Source organism: Nyctibius grandis, chromosome 8, assembly GCF_013368605.1.
Source record: "Nyctibius grandis isolate bNycGra1 chromosome 8, bNycGra1.pri, whole genome shotgun sequence".
NCBI classification, from domain to species: domain Eukaryota; kingdom Metazoa; phylum Chordata; class Aves; order Nyctibiiformes; family Nyctibiidae; genus Nyctibius; species Nyctibius grandis.
Genome location: NC_090665.1, coordinates 28302809 through 28318489, shown reverse-complemented (window position 1 = coordinate 28318489; position 15681 = coordinate 28302809).

Sequence of the window (15681 nt, the reverse complement as noted above, 5' to 3'; positions counted from 1 at the left end):
GGTATGCCACCATAGACATTGCTAATGCATTTTTCTCTATTCCCTTGGCACCAAAGTGCAGGCCACAGTTTGCTTTTACCTGGAGAGGTATCCAGTACACCTGGAATCGACTGCCCCAGGGGTGGAAACACAGTCCTACTATTTGCCATGGACTGATCCAGACTGCACTAGAAAAGGGTGGAGTTCCAGAACATTTGCAATACATTGATGACATCATTGTGTGGGGTGATACATCAGCAGAAGTTTTTGACAAAGGGGAGAAAATAATCCAAATTCTTCTGAAAGCTGGTTTTGCCATAAAAAGAAGCAAGGTCAAGGGACCTGCCCGGGAGATCCAGTTTTTAGGGATTAAATGGCAAGATGGGCGTCGCCAGATCCCAATAGAGGTGATCAACAAAATAACAGCTATGTCCGTACCAACTAACAAAAAGGAAACACAAGCCTTCTTAGGTGTTGTGGGTTTCTGGAGAATGCATATTCCAGATTACAGCCAGATTGTACGCCCTCTTTATCAAGTAACCAGAAAGAATAATGATTTTCAGTGGGGTCCTGAACAACAACAGGCCTTTGAACAGATTAAACAAGAGATTGTGCATGCAGTAGCCCTTGGACCAGTCCGTACGGGACAAGATGTTAAAAATGTGCTCTACACCGCAGCTGGGGACAATGGTCCTACCTGGAGCCTCTGGCAGAAAGTACCAGGGGAGACTCGAGGTCGACCCCTAGGATTTTGGAGTCGAGGATACAAGGGCTCCGAGGCCAATTACACTCCAACTGAAAAAGAAATACTGGCAGCGTATGAAGGAGTTAGAGCTGCTTCAGAGGTAATTGGTACTGAAGCACAACTTCTCCTGGCACCTCGATTACCAGTACTAGGCTGGATGTTCAAGGGTAAGGTTCCCACTACCCATCATGCAACTGATGCGATGTGGAGTAAATGGATTGCATTAATTACGCAGAGGGCTCGAACAGGAAACCCTAATCGCCCAGGAATCTTAGAAGTGATCATGGACTGGCCAGAAGGCAAAGACTTCGGAATGCCACCAGAAAAGGAGGTGACACGTGCTGAAGAAGCCCCACCATATAATGAATTACCAGAGGATGAGAAGCAGTATGCCCTGTTCACCGATGGATCCTGCCGTCTTGTAGGAAAGCATCGGAAGTGGAAAGCTGCTGTATGGAGTCCCATACGACGAGTCACAGAAGCCACAGAAGGACAAGGTGAATCAAGTCAATTTGCAGAAGTAAAAGCCATCCAGCTGGCTTTAGACATTGCTGAACGAGAAAAGTGGCCAAGGCTGTATCTTTATACTGACTCATGGATGGTGGCAAATGCCTTGTGGGGGTGGTTAAAGCAGTGGAAGCGAAACAACTGGCAGCGTAAAGGTAAACTTATTTGGGCTGCTGAATTGTGGCAAGATATTGCTGCTCGGCTAGAGAAACTAGTCGTGAAGGTACGTCATGTAGATGCTCACTTACCTAAAAGTCGGGCAACTGAGGAACATCGAAACAACCAACAAGCGGATCAAGCTGCTAAAGTGTTCCAAATAGATTTGGACTGGGAACATAAAGGTGAACTATTTTTAGCTCGGTGGGCTCATGACACTTCAGGTCATCAAGGGAGAGATGCAACATACAGATGGGCTCGTGACCGAGGGGTGGACTTAACCATGGACTCTATTGCACAGGTTATCCATGATTGTGAAACATGCGCCGCAATTAAGCAAGCCAAACGGTTAAAACCTTTGTGGTATGGGGGGCGGTGGTTGAAATATAAATATGGGGAGGCCTGGCAAATTGACTACATCACACTCCCTCAAACCCGCCAGGGTAAACGTTATGTGCTTACCATGGTGGAGGCGACCACCGGATGGTTGGAAACATACTCTGTGCCCCATGCCACTGCCCAGAACACTATTCTGGGCCTTGAAAAGCAAATCTTGTGGCGACACGGCACACCAGAGAGAATTGAGTCGGACAATGGTACTCATTTCAAAAACAGTCTCATAGACAACTGGATCAAAGAGCATGGCATTGAATGGGTATATCACATCCCCTATCATGCACCAGCCTCTGGGAAAATTGAACGGTATAATGGGCTGTTAAAAACTACCCTGAAAGCAATGGGGGGTGGAACCTTTAAAAACTGGGATAACATCTGGCACAAGCTACCTGGTTAGTTAACACCAGGGGATCTATCAACCGAGCTGGCCCTGCTCAGTCAGACCTTCTACATACAGTAGAAGGAGATAAAGTCCCGGTGGTGCATGAAAGGAATCTATTGGGAAAAACTGTCTGGATTCTTCCTGTAACGGGCAAAGGTAAACCCATTCGTGGGATTGCTTTTGCTCAGGGACCTGGATGTACTTGCTGGGTGACGTTGCAAAATGGTGGAGTCCGATGTGTCCCTGAAGGTGATCTGATTCTGGGTGAGAATACTTAATTCTGAACTGTATGTTGTTACTGCATAAGTGTCTTTCAGGTTAAGACAGTGGTGATGAGACCGGAGCTAGCTTCATCAAGTGGCGTCCAGTAACCTCCTCGAGTCTGACATCTTTAACCTGCAACCCGTGGGCACGAACCATGATAAAAGAGAGACTGCTAGCCAGATGGAAACCCACAATCCTGAACCAAATGAACTTAATGAACTTTTTGTATAGAGATGAATCATAAACTAGTGATATGTGTATATATATTTGAAAATGAAAAGGTAGTGGTGATCTGAGTATGACGTGAATGGTATGGAATAAGGGGTGGAATGTCCTGGTTTGGCCCAAACCAGGCCAATTAGTCTTAGAGAAACCAAGGTCACTGCTAAATTCCTCACTGCTTATGAGTGAAGAGCTGAAGGGGGCTCGCACCTGCAGGGAGGAGCAGACAGGGCAGGTGACCCAAGATTGACCAACGAGGTATTCCATCCCATACACGTCATTCTCACTTTCCTATTTATCACTAACCCACTGCCTCCTGGAGGTGGGGCCCAGGAGGGAGGGGCCCTCCTGTCTCCCACTGATTGGTACCAGCTTTGCCAATTTTCCAGTTAAAAGCCTGCAGGTGTGCTGGGTGGAGCTATTGCATTTTGCCCTCTGCCTGTGCTGGGTGGAGCTACTGCATTTTCCCTTCTGTCTGTGCTGGGGGGAGGTACTGCCTTTTCCCCTCTGCCTGTACTGGGGGGAGCAACTCTGCCTGAGGAGGATTTCCAAGCTCTTGATCTTGGTTTTGTACATATTTGTATATATTTGGTTATTTCTATTATTATTGTTATTATATTCTTTTTCATTATTATAGTTTATTAAAACTGTTTTAACTTTCCAACCCATAAGTCTCTCTCCCTTTTCCCTTTCCCTTTCCCTTGGGGGGGGGGGGAGAGGGTTAACAGAGAGCATCTGCCACCTGGTTAATAGCTGGCCCAGCTTTAAACCGTGACAGCTATTGAAATATTTTGTGTCTTGCATCTGCTTTCTTCTTTCAAAAAAGTGTTTCAGAAGAAATCTCTCCTTGTTGGATAAGTGCATACAGTCTAACAAACAAAATATACAAGTTCTTCTCATACATCTTTCTATATGTTTATTGATGTCTTTCATTTTCCATCAATGTTCAGAGTATTTTGGGGCAAATTTGATATAATATCCCATTTTGTATTCCTGACCATTATGCTACTAATGTAGCAAGTTACTGTAAGAAAAGTGCTCATCTTCAGGAGCTTTTCTTATGGTTTGATCTTGCTAAAGTTCTTGAAGGTATTTATGTGACTTGAAATAGTATTGTCAGTATCCTCTTGATTTAGGGAGATTAAAACTAATTTTTAAAGAAACAGCATTATTTGTTGCTAAAGAATGAGCCAAGAATGATAGCTGATAGTTCTTTCACAAACATAATGCCTTATAGCATTCTTTCTATCTATTTATGCACAGAGCTGCTGATGGCTGAATGGAAGTACGATTTAGTGGGATTTAATAATATTCTCAGTAGAAAGGCTTAACTTAATATGCAAGTTCTAGTGGGAATTTTCTTTCCCAAAGATATTTTTATTAACATTTAGATACTTTAAAGTGAACAAAATAGAGATCCAGCTCTCAAGCAGAGAAAGCAAGTCCCATCAAAGTATTGTTGTATTTAAACTTAGACCTTTATAGAAGCTGCGTACTAAACTCATGAAGATAAAATGCGGGCTTATTTCTTTTAAGGCTTTGAAGTGTCTGTCCTCTCTCTTGTTATTAACTGCATTTAATATAGTCTTTGAATTCATGCTTGATATAGTCCCAGTAAAGTAGAATGAAATTATCCACAACCGGTTAATAATAAAGAACGATGAAATAACCATCAGCTACTGGGCACTCATCCTCGTGCAGTCTGAGCCTCCTCCACGTGATGTGTATTTGTTATCAGCAGTGATCCTGAGTGTCTTCCACTTTCCATGAGTGACAGATTTGATAGAGCTGCTGTACCCTGGTGTGACAATGCAGATAGAAACTTTGCTGTAAAACTGACTAGTTATATAGGTTTATACTATATACCATCTTTTCCCCCAAAAAAGCCTCGGTGGTTGTGAACAACACAACTGGTATGGTCTAGCAACTTCAGCTTCTGTAATGAATTATTAGCCTGAGCAAACCTATTTAGTACCTCTGGAAATTATAGCTGAATGCTAGGATAGCATCTTGGACAGTATTGTTGTAAGTGATACTGATGGATGGATTCTGTAAAACTGAAAGAATAGAAGAATTTTTAGAATATTAATGCAGTAAAAGCAATATCTGTCATCTGAGTCAGTGAAACAGCAACAATCGTTTACTTAGTACAGGTTTGGAGATTTTTGAGGATGGCTTACTGAGCCAGAAAATTGTCTAATAAAGTGACTTTTTGTATAGATGTTTTGTGTAACTCCATGGTCATCTGCTAAATTACATTCCAAGTAATTTTGTAAAAGAGTTTTAAAGGTATTTATTTTGTCCTTTTCTGCTGAAGTTAAATAGATGGGCCTGGATCAATTAATCAAGAAAATGCTTCCTGAGGGAATGATAGCTATTTTAGAAAGAAGATAATCAGGTACCTGAGAAATACTCAGAAAGGTGAGGCTGGTGTCTTCATATATTCTCCTAGAAAGATTTCTGTCCGTGGCATTATAAAACACCGACTTGGAAGCTGAGTAGATGAAGAAAACATTCTCATAGGACTACTATTGCATCTTCAAGGATGAAATCATTGGACTTTTCTCTCTGATAATAAAATTCAGTGGAAATATGGAGGCCTCTAACTCACTTTTGTATACTTGTAAAATAAAATGTGGCGGTTAGAAAAGATGGCTGTTATTTACAAGCATCATCTGTACATACACCACAGTATTCCCTGAAGTGAATAAACAGCTAGTTCTTGACTCATAAATAAGTAGGAATAAAGGTCAGGTTATCTGATGGCTAATATCTGTCAAGATTATCTGGCTTGTATTTTTCCAAGCTGTTTAGGTTTCTTTAAGCCAGACTGAGACAGGCAAATCCCCTGAGTATGCCTGAGGTTTGTTTTTGCTGTCAGAGAGGCATCTTGGCAGGGCAGAGCCAGCCAGGAGAATCACCAGTGTGGGGGAGTGGTGGAATTGAGACAATCTCTCTAATGCTGCTCTGCTTACCCAAAGAGGTTTACTTAGCTAATCAAGGTAGAGGTCTGGAAGGGTCTGTATTTTGTTGCAATTCAATAAAGTCATAGTGGACACTAAAAATTTTTTTTTCTGTTTAACTTAATTTCTAATTCAAATCAATGAGTATTGTGTGTTTCTATCTCACAAGATGCTTTTGGCTATTTTTCTCAGTCTATGTGGCAATATCTATCTAGTTTTGTATATTTTTTTTTTTTCTTTTGACTACTTAATCCTAGGTTATTCCATCAATTTTACAACATACCCCACAAACAGTTGTATCAGCTCAAACAGGCTGGGACTTGCAGCAGAGAGGTGAAAACAGATAGGGAGAGAAACATGGGAAGCTCTTTGACTGGATTTACTACTACTGAAAATGAAATGTAAAACTATACTTTTTGTAAAAATCTGTGACTGCAGTCTTGATTCATGCCAAGTCTGGAACAGTCATTGATGAAACAGAAATCACTCTACAATTTTTCCAAGTAAATTACTTATCCAATAAATCCCCAAAGTTAATGATTTTTTTGTTAAGGACAAAAAATTGATTAAATGCTGGTATCTTATATATATTGCCCAAAGTAACCGTTGTTTAATATTACCTGCTTTTGAAAAGCATAAAGTTGTGAAGGGTTATTCATAACAACTTTCATAAATGTATGTGCCTTTCTAGATCAGTAATTCAATAAGCGCAGGGAAGTGCGAATCAATGGGACGGTGTTTTAATGTTGACCTTTTTATGTTTCTTGAAGTATTGCTATATGTTTATTCAGTCTTTATAAATCTGAATGGAAGAATGCACCCAAAAGAGCTGATAAATGCTTTAGATCTAAATATGTCAGAGATTCATGCAATCAGAGTTTAAGGCTATGATGAATAATGCATCACCTAATCTGACCCTTCCTATTTCACAGACCATTATGCTTCTCCAAAATTGACTCCAGTATGGGCTCCTTGTTGAGTCCGACAGCTTGGGATTGACTGAAGCAAAACTGAGGTGCAATTTATGATGGTTCACGCATAGCTGACATCGCTGGGTACAGACATCTCCTCAGTCAGTTCTTTTACAGCTCTTACTGATTTTAAAATGCTTTCTCTTTAGAAGTTCTTCCTTAATGCTACTTTTAAAATTAATGGGCACTATTGCTTATGTAAGAATGGAAATGGAAAATAGAGCATTTACTAAACTGATACCTAATTAAGTGAAAGGCTAAAGCCCCTTGTCTGTAAGTTAGTGAAACACCTTGTCAAAGGACTCAGAAACTTCACAGGAGTGGGCTCAGTAGTGTCAGTGAACAGTAATTCAGCTGATAATATCGATAGATGAATTCAGACAAGACCATATTCAACCATGACAGTGGGGCCAATTTGTATATCAATGCATGTAAATGTATGCTAATTTAAATGGGTTATTTGACAGGCCAGAGGAATCCTTATTTAGTAGCAGATGAGTAGGGTAATCCCAAAAGAATATAAATCAGAAAAAAGTTGTAAAAAAGCCTGATTAACTTTTCTAGGCCTGCTGTAGCTGTTTGCTCATTTATCAGAATTTCTGTAATAAATCTTTCCCATCTTCCTCACCTAATTCCAGGGAGGCCAGGTGGCAAACATGGAAAAAAATGGCCTGTTTGTGAGTCTGTGCCACCAAATGGACTAGCTAGGCAGTGGCATGAAACTTGGGCAAACAGGACTTATTCTGTCAGCAGCTCTTTATGCAAAGATTCTTTTCCTACAAAGTTTGTTACACTGTAGAGCTTGCTTGACTTTATTAAAAAGGTTCCTCTGATTATTCAGGTGAGCAAAGGAGGAGCATTATGCTTTCTCAGGAACATCTGCTGAGAGCTTTGCAGTTTCTATAGGATGAATATATTGCTGTTTGTAGTGCACAGTGGTAGCTGCCTGGGCACTGGGGTCCATGGCTGTCCCACTATCTCTGGCAGGCTGCAGCCCCTGCATGGCATGACACACTTTGTTTCAGGTAGAAGAAATACTTCAATTTTGGGGAGTTTGACTAACAAGGGGGTAGTTGTCTTATGTTGTGTGGTGTTGGATTTTTTTTCTGGATGTTACTGCTTCTGTCAGTGTGTAAGTGATTGTCCAGAGATACTATATTGTCTCCAGGCATGGTCATAAATACCATGTAGAATTGGGGTACAGTCATGCATCTGTATTTACATCTGCATCTGTGTCTATATTATCTGTAAAATCAGGTCTGGCTTTTTCTAAGTGCAACTTGGAAAGGGAGACATAAAACAGAATTTTATGTAGCTCTCTCATCTAGATGTATTTGATGCACTGTGTATACTGATTTCTATATTATATCTTTAATATAAGTATCGTCTTACACTGTGGTGTAAAATATTTCTATTTCCATATGTTTTCTTGCTCTGTTTTAATATGGCAAGTAAGCAGTGTTCCATGCTCATAATTATAGGATTTTCTGGATTTTTTTTGAGCCAGTTTGATGACATAAATATCCATTTTCATATGGTACATAAATATCCAATTCTATTGTTATTTAGGCCTACGTCATGCATATTGACATTCAGTAAATACTAATAAAATCAACTGAGTCGGTATTTATTTACTATATTCTATTGAATATTTAACTGAGTGCTATTAATCTAGAGGATGTATTGTGAAACCGTCCATTGGGATCACTTTATTTTAATATGTTAAATTTTACAGTGTTTATTGTCTTTAAGATTAGGGACTCTACTGCTGTATATGGTGTCATTTTTGTGTTCTGTATCATGATATTGCCATACTATTAGAATAGCAGCACATTAATGTTTGCCATAAGAGTGCAATTTAGTCTTTCAGAGTGAAATTCATTCCTGGGCATAGGGCCGGGATTAGGCCAGTGCATCTCCCAAGTCCTACTTCAGCTCTCAAATCAGTGTACAAGCATATAAAAATTGTCATGTTTTCCTCCCTCATTTAGCCTGGTGAACAGAACAGCTTTTGTGTATACTTTGGTGAGGTTTGTACTCTGAAGTGAAGAGAGCTAGTCCAGAGATGGAAGAACATAAAATATACTTAGGTAGGTACCCACTGGTCTTTCTGAACGCATATGTGAAGCACTGTGGGTCGGTGCAGGGCTCTGCTAAGGGCTGTGTGCAAGGTTATACTCCGACCCTTATGCTGCCCTGCTGTGGGAGCATCTTGGGTTGGATAAAATGCTCTGCGCTGCGGCTTATCCTTTTCATGACCAAGGGAAGCTAGTAAAGTCTAGCAGTATTGAAGTTACTGTAAGTCAGTCTGTAGGAAAGACAGAGCTTCGCAGGTAAGCAAAATATGGGCAGCATGAAAGTAGTCCCGTACAGCACCCTTTGGATTCCTTCTCCATGAAGGGAAACAAAGCAACTCCTTGTCGAAGAGAGTTTTTTTTCCTCAGAAGTCATTGGAGGCAGTTATCCATGACAGGCATGCCACGATTATGAATTAACCATCACTTCTGCAATACATGCCACTGAGACTGAAACTCTTGAGTTAACAATAACACCTTACCAAGGAGCGAAGGCCTCCTTACTAGGCTGAAAACATAATAGGAAAAGCCATTAAAAAAAATTGATGTAAGAGTGCGGGAACTGAACTTTTGGGCACAGATATTTGCTTCTGTGGGAGAGCTAATGAATGATACACCGACTTGAGATACTGGAAATCTAACATCAACTTCTGGTGAGCCAAAGAAACCCCGTTAGACTTAAGCTGAGCTGTTCTCTGTCCAAACTGTTCAGTCTGAAGAATGAGATTTGTAAAAATTTTATTTCTTTCCTGACAGAGTGGGAAACGGTGATAATTAGTGTCTGCAAATTGCCTTGCAGCCCTGAGGAGGTGGCTGCTACAGAAATGTCAGGTGGTGTGTGCTCTTTCTCCAGGAATGAGCTACTGTTATAGCTGTAGTAATGAGTTAAAGCAGTTCTGCTGTGTACTTTACTCCAAAAGGCACTTGTATCTCAAAGTGCTACACTGATAGTGACGTTCCTGAGTAACCATTAATCCATAATGTCCTTCAAGGTGACAGTAAGCCCAGTTTACCCAGATGAGGGAAGCCTAAATAAATGGCCTGTCTACATGGTGTGACACTGACTTGGACCTTAACTTAAGAGGCATAAGCACCTTTGACAGGATGCACATTCAATTACTGTGATGCCTGTTTTCCTGGAGATGGAAGTGTTGCTGACCGCCTTGAGGGTGTCATCCAGACGGGTTAAATGGATGTCTAAACCTGCTCTGGTGAAAGATGATGCTAATTTAATTTCTCACCATTCAGATATTGAAACAAAATGTTTCCTTAAAAATAAATAAATGGTAAGAAAGTTATCTTGAATCTGTTTTAAATTATTTCTATAGAACAACCCATGATATACAATCAGTACTGTTTGTAGGCAGTTTTATGGGCATGCTAGAGCTAAATTTTATATAACTGGGAAAATAAATTTAGGCCTGCTCCAGATGAAGCTTGCTGTGCTATAAATCTGTGCAGTTTGAGTTCTATCTGAACAGCCCTTCATTAAAATTCACACTGCAAAATGAGAGAGGTTGGGGAGGGTTTAGCTGAAGATCAAGAAGATTAGAACAAACAAAAGAAGAGAAAATGCAAAGAAAAATAACCTGGAGTGGTTTGTACATGTGGCTGATAGTGTGTGAGGGAAATTAAGGGAATGACTTCAGGAAGCTTAAAAAAATCGAGAGTAATACAATATGGTGCATTTCTTTAGATTATTTTTTAAACAGCACCTTTGCTGTTATAAGTATTTTCCTCTCCAAATATTTTTCACGTGGTCACCTTTCAAACTTAACGTAATGTATGACTATACATAAAGCTTGTATAGCAGTTGACACCTATTTACACAAAAATCCCATTTTTCTTATTATCACAAAAACTCAAAGCAGTGAGACTTAAAGCCAACAGGTCTTTGTAGTAGAAGAGTTCTCATCTGTGTACATCAGATCGTGTTGCCTTACATTGAGAATGAATGGCTGCAGATTGACTGCACTTACTTAAGCAGCCCAGTTTGAACTCAGGCCTATGCAACTTTAGAAGGGAAGCAGCATCTATTGGTTACCATCGTGCAAGTACTCCACTCCTCCTGGTTGCAGATAGTTGCCCCGTACCCTGTTCTGGATCCTTCTCTCTCTCTTTCACCTCCTGATGCACTGACTGGGATAGCAGCACTCACTAGAAACCTAAAATAAGCTATTCTCTCCACAGAGACCAGACAGGAGTAGAGAATACTGGGCAAGTACTCTTTGCAGAAATCTGAAATTAGTGGCATCTGTGATGCTTCAGTATCTCATATTAACAGTAAATGTTTTCATCTTAAAGGGCTCCAAACCATTTATGTTTAAAAAAAAAAAAAAAGGACATGGTATCAAACCTAGTATGGAGTAAAATGTATAGCAATCACTTTAATAAATTTATAAATGCCACTGTAAGTGCAGTTTTAGTATTGTGAGTTCTTTTGAACGAAGAACAAACTAAGCATGTAAAGCTAAGATAACTGTACCTGTCAGTAGGACCTTTGAGTGTGACAATGCTTGAAGATACTTGACCTGTCTATAAATAAGCAATGTGGAGGCCCTCATGAGCTCATTCGGACCGTTTCAATGGAGAGATGTAAGTGCATGTACCCCAGCATTACAAGAGCCAGAAGAGTCTTTGGCTTACCGTTAGGGGCACCATGTTACAAACATAATTTCTGCTGTGAGATGGATAGAGCTTAAAATACTGAGCTGGTGTAAAGCTCAGAAAAACTGTTGGTGAGAAAGATTTCGTTAGCTTCAGAAAGATGCAACTGGCTGTGGAGAGTTGCTGCTGACTTCGATGTAGGTCAAGGAGGTACTGACTGCGTTTTCTGCCAGGAGCAGATGTTGGGAATATCTGCTTAGGGTGCAGAGCCCATAGCATGAAGCAATAAGAGCACTGCAATACGTCAGTGCAGGCTGAAGTGATAAAATGAGTATTTCTGACCCAGTGGATTCTTACTGTTCATCTTCACCATAAGAACTGTGTAAATATGAATTCAAGCTGCTGTATAAAAAGCACAGTAAAATGGATTGCGTTTTGAGATGTGAAATCTGACCTGTTAGCTGTCATTTTGATATGTCTTCATATGCTCTTCTGTGCTGCTGTGGTGTATCAGTTGCACAGTTTTCAGGGAAAATGGGACTTCTGTACAGTGGACTCAAAGGTGGGAGCTGAATGCAGCTGATCTAAATATTATCTGCATTTATAGTGAGGTGTCTTTAAAACTCTGCCATTTTTGAAACAAAATCCTGAAGAAGCTTTGTTTCACTTGGACTGCTGAAATGTTTCTGCAATGTAATTATTTTAATTGAGTGTTCTGAAGCAGTAGATACAAACTCCACAGGCTCTGATGCTCAGCTGGCAAGCTGTGTATGAGTCCACCAGAAATTTCTGATTCTAAAGAAAATGTGACTTTTCTTCCCTCCCTCCATTTCAGAGAGAGAGACAATTATCCTTACTCTTTAAGAGGCTGAACACTTTTATGAGAAGCTTGTGCAACTCCTCACGATATAAAATCAGTAAAGATGACTTGTATTTTAAGAATGAGGATTTCCTCCGTGTGGTGGTTTCAGAGGAAATACAGAGTTTTTATATCTGGGGCCAATATCTACATTTATGAATAATCCCTGCTGACTTTAACGAGAGCTGCAGAAAGGATGTCCCCCTTGTGTTCATCGCTCTTGGAGCTTGTCTGACACAACGTGTGCTAGTTATGTGAGGGGCCTCTGAGGAAAGAGAGATGTCGAAGGCTAAAAGTTGTGTTGAAATGGTTACTAGGCACAATGACTGACAGCAACTGAAAGTCTATAGGAGTTCACAGATTATAGGAGTGGTAATTAATCATAATACTAGACTAATCAGATGGATGGTTTGGGAGAAAACCCCTGCACATCTCAGTTTTGTGAATCTGTGGTCATATCTATCGCATCGATGTAGTATGTCTGTTTTCTAGAGCCAAGCAAAAGCCATACTGCACAAAACATTCATTTTTGTGTAGTGTCCACAACTTGATGCTGGATAACTCTGTGTCTCCTCAGTTTCATGGTAACGGAATGTAGAAACCCCAGTAACAATGATCTTTGTATAACCTAGATAGTCTGTTTTCTATGGGAGAAATAACCTTATTGTTCTATAATTCTAGGATTAATTTACAGTTAATTTATTTGCTTGCATATTGTTGTGCATGTATATGGTAATATGTGGGAGAATTACTGAGGAAAGCTCAGCTTAGAAAGCAAAGGGCTTTGCTTTTTGTTTTTGCAATAAGATGGTTTCTATTCTTGGTGGGCAGGTGAGTTTCAGGACTTGGCTCTATGATCTGTGGAAGTTGGTCTTTGCATGCTTGAGTCCGTCTGAGTGTGAGCTTCTGGTGGGATATGGTTATTACAGGATGTCGTGGAGCAGGAGTCCATTTCCTCAGAATTAATGCAGTGAGGAGCTTGTTGGCATAATGGGCTGAGATGCAGCTCCAGCTCTCATCAGCATCTTGTGGAAAAGATGCCCAAATGCTCAGCATTGCTTCCTGAATGCCAGGGATGTAGAGTAAGATTCACAGCAGGAAATGCTTGGATGATTTATAGGAAGATACATGCCCATCCAAATGACTTCCAAAAACATTTTAACTAGCATAAAAATCAGTATGAATCAAGACTCTGCTCTCTGGCAATTCTTGAACTGGAAAAGGATAAAATTTACCAGATGAATAATTTGCTGTGAATGGTGTGTTTATCTCTACTCTAGTGTTTTCTAAGCAATTGTTTATTATGACAAATTACCAGGTAACAGATTTATTCAGGCTGTGGTTTGAAACAAAGATCCTGTCTTCCTCTGCTGTGGATCCAGCCTGCTGAGCTGAGTGACGGCTAGTGCTCCTGAGCTTGTCTAGAAATGAATATTCTTAGTTATAAGCAATCTGTGATTAAAACACACTCTCACTCTCTCATTCAACTATTCTCTTTTAATTCTTCAAATTGAATACCATCTTTTGTTAGCAGTGGCTACAGTGCCGAGTAGGCTCCACGGAGTCACTCTGCCAGCAGTCTGCTTAGCGCACTGTGACAGATAGGGCAGGCTGAGCTGAGCAGTGGATGTGCATAACAATAGACTTGGTAGTTACTCACTGGAAAAAAAATGCCAGAAGGGATTATAAAAGATTCTTACTGTTGAGGAAGGGTTCTCTGGGGAGGTTTGCTTTACCTGTTTTGTCGTGGGGAATGGTTAGCCCATTCCAGGGAGAAAGCTGCGGGCTTTGCAGTGTGCATCATTCACGTTCCTTAGACTCCTGGTGCATCGGCAGGCTTGTGTTCCTGTGCTAGGTTTGTGGTCGTGTGCGTCCCTCTCTGCTGACAGCACAGCTCTGTGAAATTTAACAGTTCTGTTTTGGGTACAGGAAAGACGTGGTCCTTTTACATGTTTATCCCTTGAAGCAGGAGGTCACTAAGATATTAAAATAGGCTCTACAATTAATTTTCTTATGCTTAAGGAGAGATGTTTTTTTTCCCTTATAGTATCAGTACCTCCTCATAGCAAACAGCCTGTACTTCAATTATAAGAATAAATCTTTACTTGCTGATATGTAGGTTGCTGCTATATTACAAAGATTTTCTGCTTGTGCTGCTATGAAGGTAAAGCTTCTAACACAAATTTGCTTATATTGAGGCATGGTGTTTTCAGTCTTTACCAGGTTTTTGATGTATTGATGCTGTGCAAGCTGTTATTTCATATTGGAATCCAACCCATTGTTACTAATCCAGAAGGGCAGGGTTTTTTTATGTATGACTTCTATGCTTTAGCACAGTAGCTTCATCAGTAAGACAAATCACCCTTCAAAGGTGCCTTTCCTACCCCTCTTATCCACCCATCTCTACCACCCTGTAGTAGTGTTTCTTTCTTTCTTTCCCTTGACTAATAGGAGTTTGTTACCCTTTAAATGGCTAACTAAATGGCATAGAAATCAGGTGAGATTAATCTTACTGTAAGAACTTATAAACTTGTACCAATGTATGCATGCTAATTACACAGTATGAAATTCTTAGAAACATGATAGTAACCATTTTTTCCAGATGAAGTGATCCTCATGTCGTGACTATTAATCTGGTTTATGATGATATAGTAGAAAGAAGTTTAATTTCTCAATCTAATGACTATTTTTTTTTAAGAATGCTGTATTTACAAAGATGTTTTATTTTGTTGAAGTTACTCTGTGAGGGGGAAAGGTTAGGGTTTGTTTCAGGGCTTTTGATAAAAATCTGAGCATACTTTGTTTTCATAAAACATTCTTATATGATGTAAAATACCTTTTTTAATCAGTAGTTGTATACACTTTCACGTGTCACAGAGGAGCTTTCATTGTCAATACAGGAAAGCTGGTTACAGGAGTGGTGTGGTTTAATTCATCTGTTTAGCTGAACTTGGTGTCTCCAAATCCTGTGTAACTGACTGTAAGGGATAACAGCTATCATTTCAGCTGGGCAAGAGGGGGGAAATGGAGGCAGGAGAGTAACTTTTCTCTGGTTATGTTGTAATGTAACTTGTTGATTTTTTTTTTTTTCCCCTTTATCACTTCTTGAAACCTAATTAGTAGTTTTCTGTTTTGCAACCAGTATGAAAAATAAGGCAATTTGTTGTTCAGCTCCATGTGGGCTTATATTGTAAAGCAGACTTGTAAATGTATATAGACATATATATTTATAATAATGAAAACATTCATGAGACATGAGGTGGTCTCAGCTGGTATGTTGGAAGAATCCGCAAATCAAATGTCTTCAAAAAATCTGGCAAAATGTTAGTGTGTTTAATTTTTTTCTTGTTCTTAAACAGGAACATTTTCATAAATGTTCTTGCTTTTCTATGAGCCCAATTTCAAAGGGTATAAGAGGAGAATCTCAGGTTTTGTGAGGAACACTGCTTTCATGCAATTTTTCAGATACCTGCCTTTTTGCATTTTGTGAATAGCTCAGCTTAATAGAGTCTTATACTAGTCCTTCCTTTTTCTCATTAAAATATGCGCCCCCCA